Raw genomic sequence first — 9002 nt, forward strand, 5'->3', positions numbered from 1 at the left:
AATTTTTGTTCTTCTATGTGCCTGACAATTTGATTCTTTACTATTGTTTCAACTAATTTGCCTGGCACAGACATTAGACTTACCGGTCTGTATTTGCCAGAATCGCCTCTAGAGCCCTTTTTAAATATTGGCGTTACAGTAGCAATCTTCCAGTCACTGGGTACAGAAGCTGATTTAAAAGACAGGTTACAAACCATAGCTCATAGTTCCCCAATTTCACCTCTGAGTTCCTTCAGAACTCTTGGGTAAATACTATCTGGTTCTGGTGACTTGTTACAGTTAAGGTTATCAATTAGTTCCAAAACCTCCTCTAGTGACACTTCAATCTGTGGCAATTCCTCAGATTTGTCACCCACAAAAGGTTTGGGAATCTCCCTAACATCCTCAGCCATGAAGACTGAAGCAAAGAATGCATTTAGTTTCTCCGCAATGACTTTATCGTCTTTAAGGGCTCCTTATGTATCTCAATCGTCCAGGGGCCCCACTGGTTGTTTAGCAGCTTCCTGCTTTTGATGTAATTAAAAAACATTGTTATTACCTTCTGAGTTTTTGGCTAGCTGTTCCTCAAACTCCTTTTTGACTTTTCTTATTACATTTTTACACTTCATTTGGCAGTGCTTATGCTCCCTTCTATAGACACCTCACTAAGATTTGACTTCCACTTTTTAAAGATGCCTTTTTATCTCTCACTGCTTCTTTTACATGGTTAAGCCAAGCCACAGTGGCTCTTCTTAGTTCTTTTGCTGTGTTTTTTAATTTGGGGTATACATTTAAGTTGGGCCTCTAATATTGTGTCTTTGAAAAGCGTCCATGCAGCTTGCAGGGATTTCACTCTAGTCACTGTACCTTTTAATTTCTGTTTAACTAGCCCCTCATTTTTGCATAGTTCTCCTTTCTGAAATTAAATGCCACAGTGTTGAGCTGTTCTTCTCACCACAGGAATGTTAAATTTTGTTATATTATGATCACTATTTCCAAGCGGTCCTGTTTAGTTACCTCTTGGACAAGATCCTGCACTCCACTCAGGACTAAATGGAGAGTTGCTTCTCCCCTTGCAGGCTCTTGTACCAGCTGCTCTAAGAAACAGTCATTTAAAGTATCGAGAAATTTTGTCTCTGCATTTTGTCCTGAAGTGATACGTACCCAGTCAATATGGGGATAATTGAAATCTCCCACTATTATGGAGTTCTTTATTTTGATAGCCTCTCTAATCTCCCTTCGCATTTCATCCTCACTATCACTGTCTTTGACAGGTGGTCGATAATAGATCCCTATTGTTATATTCTTATTAGAGCATGGAATTACTATCCATAGAAATTCTATGGAACATGCGGTTTCATTTAAGATTTTTACTTCATTTGAGTCTACATTTTCTTTAACATACAGTGCCACTCCCCTCCGCACCCCCCGAGTATGACCTGCTCTGACCTTCAGATGTATTTTGTACCCTGGAATGATTGTGTCCCATTGATTATCCTCGCTCCACCAGGTTTCTGTGATGCCTATTATGTCAATATCCTCTTTTAACACGAGGCACTCTAATTCACCCATCTTATTATTTACACTTCTAGCATTTGTGTACACGCACTTCAAAAACTTGTCACTGTTTATTTGTCTGCCCTTTTCTGATGTGTCAGATTCTTTTGTGTGTAAATGCTTCTCGTCTGATCTGGCCCCTACTTTATCCTCTTCCAGCCTCTCTTCCTGACTAAAACTAGAAAAATCTCTATCACTACACTCTCCTCTAAGAGAAGTCTCTGTCCGATCCACGTGCTCCTCTGCAGCAGTCGGCTTTCCCCCATCTCTTAGTTTAAAAACTGCTCTGCAACCTTTTTAATGTTAAGTGCCAGCAGTCTGGATCCACTTTGGTTTAGGTGGAGCCCATCCTTCCTGTATAGGCTCCCCCATCCCCAAAGTTTCCCCAGTTCCTAATAAATCTAAACCCCATCTCGTCTACACCATCATCTCATCCACGCATTGAGACTCTGAAGCTCTGCCTGCCTACCTGACCCTGCGCGTGGAACTGGGAGCATTTCTGAGAATGCCACCATAGAGGTCCTGGATTTCAGTCTCTTTCCTAGCAGATTAAATTTGGCCTCCAGGACGTCTCACCTACCCTTCCCTATGTCATTGGTATCTACATGTACCATGACCACTGGCTCCTCCCCAGCACTACACATAAATCTATCTAGATGCTTTGAGAAACCTACGCACCAGGCAGGCAAGTCACCATACGGTTCTCCCGGTCATCACAAACCCAGATATCCTTGTTTCTAATGATCGAATCTCCCATTACTAACAGCTGCCTTTTCTTAATGAGTGGAGTTCCCTCCCCCGGTGAGGAAACCTCAGTGCAAGAGGTTCTTCCAGATAGTGTTGGGGTGAGGGTCCCAACTATGAGAAGCTTTCCCTCTGCTCCCGTTGACTGCTCTCATTCCCTGGGCCTTTCATCCTCCTCAACAGTGCGGGGGGCTGTCTGACCGGAGTTGGGACAATTCTATAGTGTCCCGGAAAGCCTCATCAACATACTTCTCTGCCTCCCTTAGCTCCTCCAGTTCCAACACCCTGGCCTCCAAAGCCTCCACACGGTCTCTGAGGGCCAGGAGCTCCTTGCACCAAATGCCCACATACATACATGACATAAGAACGGCCGTACCGGGTCAGATACAAAGGTCCATCTAGCCCAGTATCCTGTCTACCGACAGTGGCCAATGCCAGGTGCCCCAGAGGGAGTGAACCTAACAGGCAATGATCAAGTGATCTCTCTCCTGCCATCCATCTCCATCCTCTGACAGACAGAGGCTAGGGACACCATTTCTTACCCATCCTAATAGCCATTGATGGACTTAACCACCATGAATTTATCCAGTTCTCTTTTAAACGCTGTTATAGTCCTAGCCTTCACAACCTCCTCAGGTAAGGAGTTCCACAAGTTGACTGTGCGCTGTGTGAAGAAGAACTTCCTTTTATTTTCTTTAAACCTGCTGCCTATTAATTTCATCTGGTGACCTCTAGGAAGCTTCTGTTGATTATGCTGCACTTAAACCTCAGTTTTACTTGAGCAAACAGGAGATATTTGACATTGTGCAATACGGCTCCTGTGCTCTGTTCCCAAAGTGTTCTGCAGCAGGGGAGGGTCTGTAGCAGTGTGTGTGTCACTGGCATATTGGGGTGATGCTGAAACTGGGCAGAGTAGAGGTGGCATTGTGGGGCTGGCGTAAACCTTCTCTCTCCATTTCCCCTTCCAAGAACCGAGGGGACAGTAACCCTTACCCAGTGAGGTCACATTCTCATAGTTCTCCTGCATGACATCCCAGTAGAGGGCTCTCTGAGTGGGGTCCAGCAGAGCCCACTCTTCACTGGTGAAATACACAGCCACCTCCTCGAAGGTCACCGGCCCCTGAAAGAGCAAGAGTCCAACACTCAATACATGCTGCCCCATTCACAGCCCCACTATTTGTGGGGAGAGGAGCCCATCAAAGGGAAGCCCTGGGTGGATTGCAGTCAACAAAGTCCCACCCCCACCCTGCTCAGAGCATCCAGGAAACATCAGAGTGAGGGGACAAAGCGAGAGCCCCGTATCTCTCCCAGCAGATCCCGCACACACCTACTAGCCACAGACTGACAGAGGAGAGGGAGCCCCAAGCAGGGACCAGGAGAGCTCCTGGTAGGAAGCCCAACACCCTCCTCATTGTGAGGAGCTGGGTATGAAGGAGGGGGAATCTCCCCTAACCCTCACTGGTGGGTGCCCCCTTCATATCTCTCAGCAGCCACTGGTTAGTCGGGTCAGGCTCCAGCACTAAGAGTCTGGTCAGTTTTCCCAGCCCCATTCACGTGGGTTATTTTCTGCTCCACAAACTAGAGCATTTCCACCTCCGAACCTCCTGGGTCTGTTCCTAGAATCTAGGCCACTTATTAAACAACTCCCAGCAGGTCTGTCACACCCTGCCCTCCCTTTCTCCACCCTGTGCATTTCCTGCCCCGCTCCAACCTCCAAACCAGACTGTGCAAACCTTCCCATCTCCGCTGTATTTGCTGTCCCTCTTCCTCCTGTAGGAACCCACCAACCCCCCCTCAAAAAAATAATCCCTACCTGAGCTGGCTCCACTGCAGCCATTTCTCTTCCCTGTGTCATGGGAGGATGGGATGAGCTGGAGAAAAACAGGGACGTCATTCTGCAGCCCTGGCAGGGAGAGAAGGGCAGTTGTGGAGGTTTCAGAACAGGCTTTAGTTAATTTCACATCACGATTCCCCCAGGCCCCTTCCCTGCAGACAGACATCCTAGACTCTGCCATGCTGGGAACATGCTTGATCTCTCTTTATTAGAGTGTAGACCTGGCCCCTCCTGTCAGGCTAAGCCCAGAGAGAGATTTTTAACCTCCCTTCTGCCTCCCCTCACCCCGTAACAAAGTCTCTGAACACAAGGCTAGAAAAGAGCAGAACCCAAGGAGTCACTGTGGGGGATTCCCTCAGACACTGACCCCCCGGCAGTCACACCCCAGCAGGGGAAATGTGGAGTCAGGAACTGGCTTTTCCTCTGTCTGATCCTTTTCTTGTTCACTGGAAAGTGGTTCTGCCCAGGGATGCTGCAATACATGTGTCTAGGTGGACTAGAGAGCTGGAAATCTCTCCCCCCGTTCATTTCTCCCACTGCCCCTTTCAGTCTCTCCTTCCCCTGTCCTCTCTCCCTGCCCCTCTGGCTGGGACAGTCCCATTCCTGGGGGCTTTGCTCTCCCAGGGCTGGATTTTCTCCTGGCAACTACTAATGGGAGGAGAGATTGGCGGGGGCGGGAGGAGCTGTTTGTGCCAGTCCCCAGCACTTTCCCTGAGGTCTTTCAGTAACCTGGAGTCTGTGGCTCAGAATTTGCATTAACAGGGCCCAGGGCTGCCCTAGGGGGCTAGTACCAGCTGCAGAAAGTCATTACCTGGGCTGGGCAGAGAAAAAAGCTTTAATTAAGGTCACATCCCAGGACAGAATCCAGCTGGGGGAGCAGCAGCTGCTCAGCCTGGTCTCCCAGATCACAATGGAGGCTGCAGCGTCTGACCCAGGAAGCTGAACCCCAATATCCTGAGCAGAGAGGGACAGAGCGTTTGAGCAGCTTCCCTCCTTTAGCTCTCTGGGGAGAGCAGCTAATGAGAGCCCCTCCTCACAGGGAGAATTGCTGATCTCATTTGCCCCACTGTCCATCTGGAGTCACTCTGGATTAAAAATGGTCTCAATGAAACCAGATTTCAGAAAGAAGGAGTCCAGAATGCTGTGGAAGAGACCATTGTGTGGCATTTCTAGCCCCCTTCCCACCTGCCTCACCCCCCAGATCCAGTATAAGGACTCGGGGCACAAATTTTCCCAATGGAACTGGAAGGTCCTGGAGTTTTCAAGATGTTTGATAAGTGGCTAGAAAGTTATCAGGGTGACTGGGCCTGGACGAGGAATGCCGGGACGTGCTTGGAGCCAGGATTCTGGCACAAGCTGATGAGCTAGAAGGAGCATGGTTAGTAGCAGCCCCCAGATCCCGCAGCCAGGGTCCCACCAGATATTCCCTGGGACCCATCCCCCAAAATCCCTGAACAGGGACTCCAGATATCCCTCAGCACCCCACTGGCCAGAGAACCCCAACCAGACCATCACTGGCAGGCTGGGAATCCTAAAGGGTTCCCCCCACCAAGAGCCCCCAACAGCCAGGGACCACCCCCCCAGGGGACCCCTCACTGGGAATTCAGTCCCTCACTGCCTGCCCAGGATTCCCCTACTGCCTGCCTAGGACCCCCACCTGTCCTGCAGCAGGACCTGCCAGGCCGTTTGCCTGGGACCCCCTGATGCTTTACAACTGGACCCCTCCCTCTGCTTGTCTGGCATCCCAACCTAGCGCCTGGCACTCCCCCACCCAGTTCTGTGCATTGGGCATGACTGAGCCCCTGGCACAGCACCAGGCTCCCTCCAGCCCCCTGCCCTGCCTCCCCAAGAGATGCCCACCCTCACTGTTCTGCACCAACAAGTCCCCAGTGCTACCCACCTCCAGGACCCACAGCCTCAGGGCTGGGCACATCAGAACACCCCCCCCCCCAAACCTCCAGAACCCACCAATTTGACTAGGGTACCCCCTGCCCAGTCACCCAGAGGCCTCCTCCTCCCACAATGCCCCTTCAGCTCCAGCTGCAATCTCCCCACACATACACCCCACCCCCTACCCCAGCAACAGTTACCTCACTGTGTCTGCTAAGTGGATAGAAAGTTATCACTGCCCCCTGCTGGCCAGTCACACGGGCAGAGGGATCCCTGGGCGGTGCTGCTTTAACAGGAGAATGGAAGGGCAAGAAAGGTCCATGGCCTGTCACTAGCTACATCTTCGCACTGCGGGAAGCAGCCCCTCCCAGAGGCCATTTGTCATGGGCTTTGGGACACTTCTGGACCCACGCTGCACTCAGAGTGACCTCCTCACCCAGTGCCAGCTGGAGAAAAGACAAGGGTCCAGCCGACTCTCCTGTTACCAGCTGGGAACCACTGATCCCCCAAACAGGGGGAGGCCTCTGGATTTGATGGGTATTAAATCCGTTTAGAGAGGAAAGTGGAAAATCAGAGGGATTTTATATCAGTTGTTGATACGGGGTAAAATCTGAGTGTTTCACATCAATATTTGATAACTGAATAGAGAGAAAATGGGCAACATTTGCCAACATTTTATATCCATGTTCAGGAATCTGAGAAAAGGTGTAAATTTGAGATTTTCTTAGTATTTTATAATTAGAGAGACAGGGAAAAATCTCAGGCCATAGTCATTTAGAAATAGACAATTGGAGAAAAAGTGGGGTTTAGGATAATTTTTATCAATCTTTGAGATTTGCAGAGAATACGTGTCAGAAACTACACAGTTGATAACCTGAGAGAGGGAAGAGGGATAGCTCGGTGGTTTGAGCATTAGCCTGCTAAACCCGGGGTTGTGAGTTCAGCCCTTGAGGGGGCCATTTAGGAATCTGTGGTAAAAATCTGTTGGAGGATTTAGTTGGGGATTGGTCCTGCTTTGAGCAGAGGGTTGGACTAGATACCTCCTGAGGTCCCTTCCAAGTCTATGACCACCAGCAAGATCTGAGGGGATTTTATATTACTGTTAAATAACTAGAGGGAAAAGCGGGACTGTTGGACTGGATTTTATATTACTGTCCAATACATAAACATGGGCAGCAGGGAGCCCTGTGAGGAGCTGCTTTAAGAGGGCAACGGGGGGTGGGGGAGCTGGCAGGTCCCTGGAGGAGGGAAGGGGGCAGCAGTGGGGATGGGCAGGTGGCTGTGGTGGGAGTTGGGGCAGTAACTGGGAAACCAGGGTCCGGGCAGCCCCACGGGGACACGTGCCCTCCCGTCCCTGCCCCGGCATCTCACCCCCGCCAGGGGCAGCCACGTGCTGGGACTGACCTGGGCAACAATTTCCCACCGAGACAAGGACAAATCGCTGCAGGTAAAACGGGGGACTTCATGGGGAGATTTTAAATGGACATTGGAGACTCATGGAGAGACCGGGGACAGGGAGCCGAGAGAGCGGATCGGGGGGGGGCGAATCTCCCCGGATGTTACAGCCCGAGCGAGACCCCGGGAGAGAAACGGGGCAGAACCGGAGAGACTCTGTACCGGGGGGGGCGAGAGGCGCCAACAGGGACAGGAGCCAATTCACTCCCCGCCCCCCCCCCGGGGTCTCTCACTCACCGGCTCACACGGAGGCGGCAGCAGCAACTTTGTTCTCCCGCCCCCAGCGGGGCTCGCACGGAGCATGCGCAGTTCCAGCTGCTGACCCCTCCCTCACCCGGGCTGGGAAGGCGGACGCGGCCCCGGGGCAGGCTGGGAGATGTAGTTCCGGACTCTCCCTGGAGCGGAAGTGACGTCGGTCAGGGAGGCGGAGCCGGAGCCGGAGCGCGAACGCGCGCGGGGCGCTGCGGTTCTGCCTGTCTCGTGCGGGGCCGTTGGAGCCGCTCCCGGGCCGGAGAAGGTTTGTGCCGTTGGGGCTCTGGGCATGCGCAGATCGCGGCGGGAGAGACCTTCATTAACCCCCTCGTGCCCGCCCCCGGCCCCGCCCCCGGCCCCGCCGCGGAGCTGCAGCCTCCAGGTCCCGGCTCGAGCCCGGGGGCGGGGCCGGACGGGAGAGTCCCGGGGGGGGGCTGGGCAAGGGGCGGGGGGGGGAAGTGTCGGTGCAACCCGGACATGGCCGGGGAGGAGCTGGTGACCCCGAGGAGCGGGGAGAGAAAGGGGGCTGAGACCCCTCGGATTTACCGCTGCCCCCCCCCGTGGGGACCCCCCGCCCCCCCCTTTCTCCCTAGAGCCACGAGCAGCCCCCAGGGTGACCCCCCTCCCCCAACCCCTGAGAAGTTCCCTGCCCCCCCCCCGATTGTGCCCCATTTTCTCTCCCCTTCGCCAGTGGCCAGTTCAGAGCTCGGGTTTGGGGGTTTCCCCCATTTCCCCTGCAGGGATTTGTCCTTGTGCGGGTGGGAAATGGTTCCCCCGAGGGATTCCTGAGCTGGGCAGAGGGTGACTGGGCAGAGGCTGGGTTGCGCAGGGTGGGGAGGGGAAGTAGCTGGGAGGGGAAACCTGGGGCTGGGCCGTCTACAAGGGGGACACTTGCTCCTCCCCGTTGCTGGCCCTTCCCAGGCCCTGTTGCCAGCAGAGAGAGCCCCCGCCCTCCAGCCCAGAGGTGTCCCTGTCATAGAATCATAGAATATCAGGGTTGGAAGGGACCTAGGTCGGGATGCCAGGCAAGCAGAGGGAGGGGTCCCGTTGTAAAGCATCAGGGGGTCCCAGGCAAACGGCCTGGCAGGTCCTGCTGGAGGGCAGGTGGGGTCCTAGGCAGGCAGTAGGGGAATCCTGGGCAGGCAGTGAGGGACTGAATTCCCAGTGAGGGGTCCCCTGGGGGGGTGTCCCTGGCTGTTGGGGGCTCTTGGTGGGGGGAACCTTTAGGATTCCCAGCCTGCCAGTGATGGTCTGGTGGGGGTTCTCTGGCCAGTGGGGTGCTGAGGGGTAT

The sequence above is a fragment of the Mauremys reevesii genome, linkage group 12, assembly GCF_016161935.1.
Source record: "Mauremys reevesii isolate NIE-2019 linkage group 12, ASM1616193v1, whole genome shotgun sequence".
NCBI lineage: Eukaryota > Metazoa > Chordata > Testudines > Geoemydidae > Mauremys > Mauremys reevesii.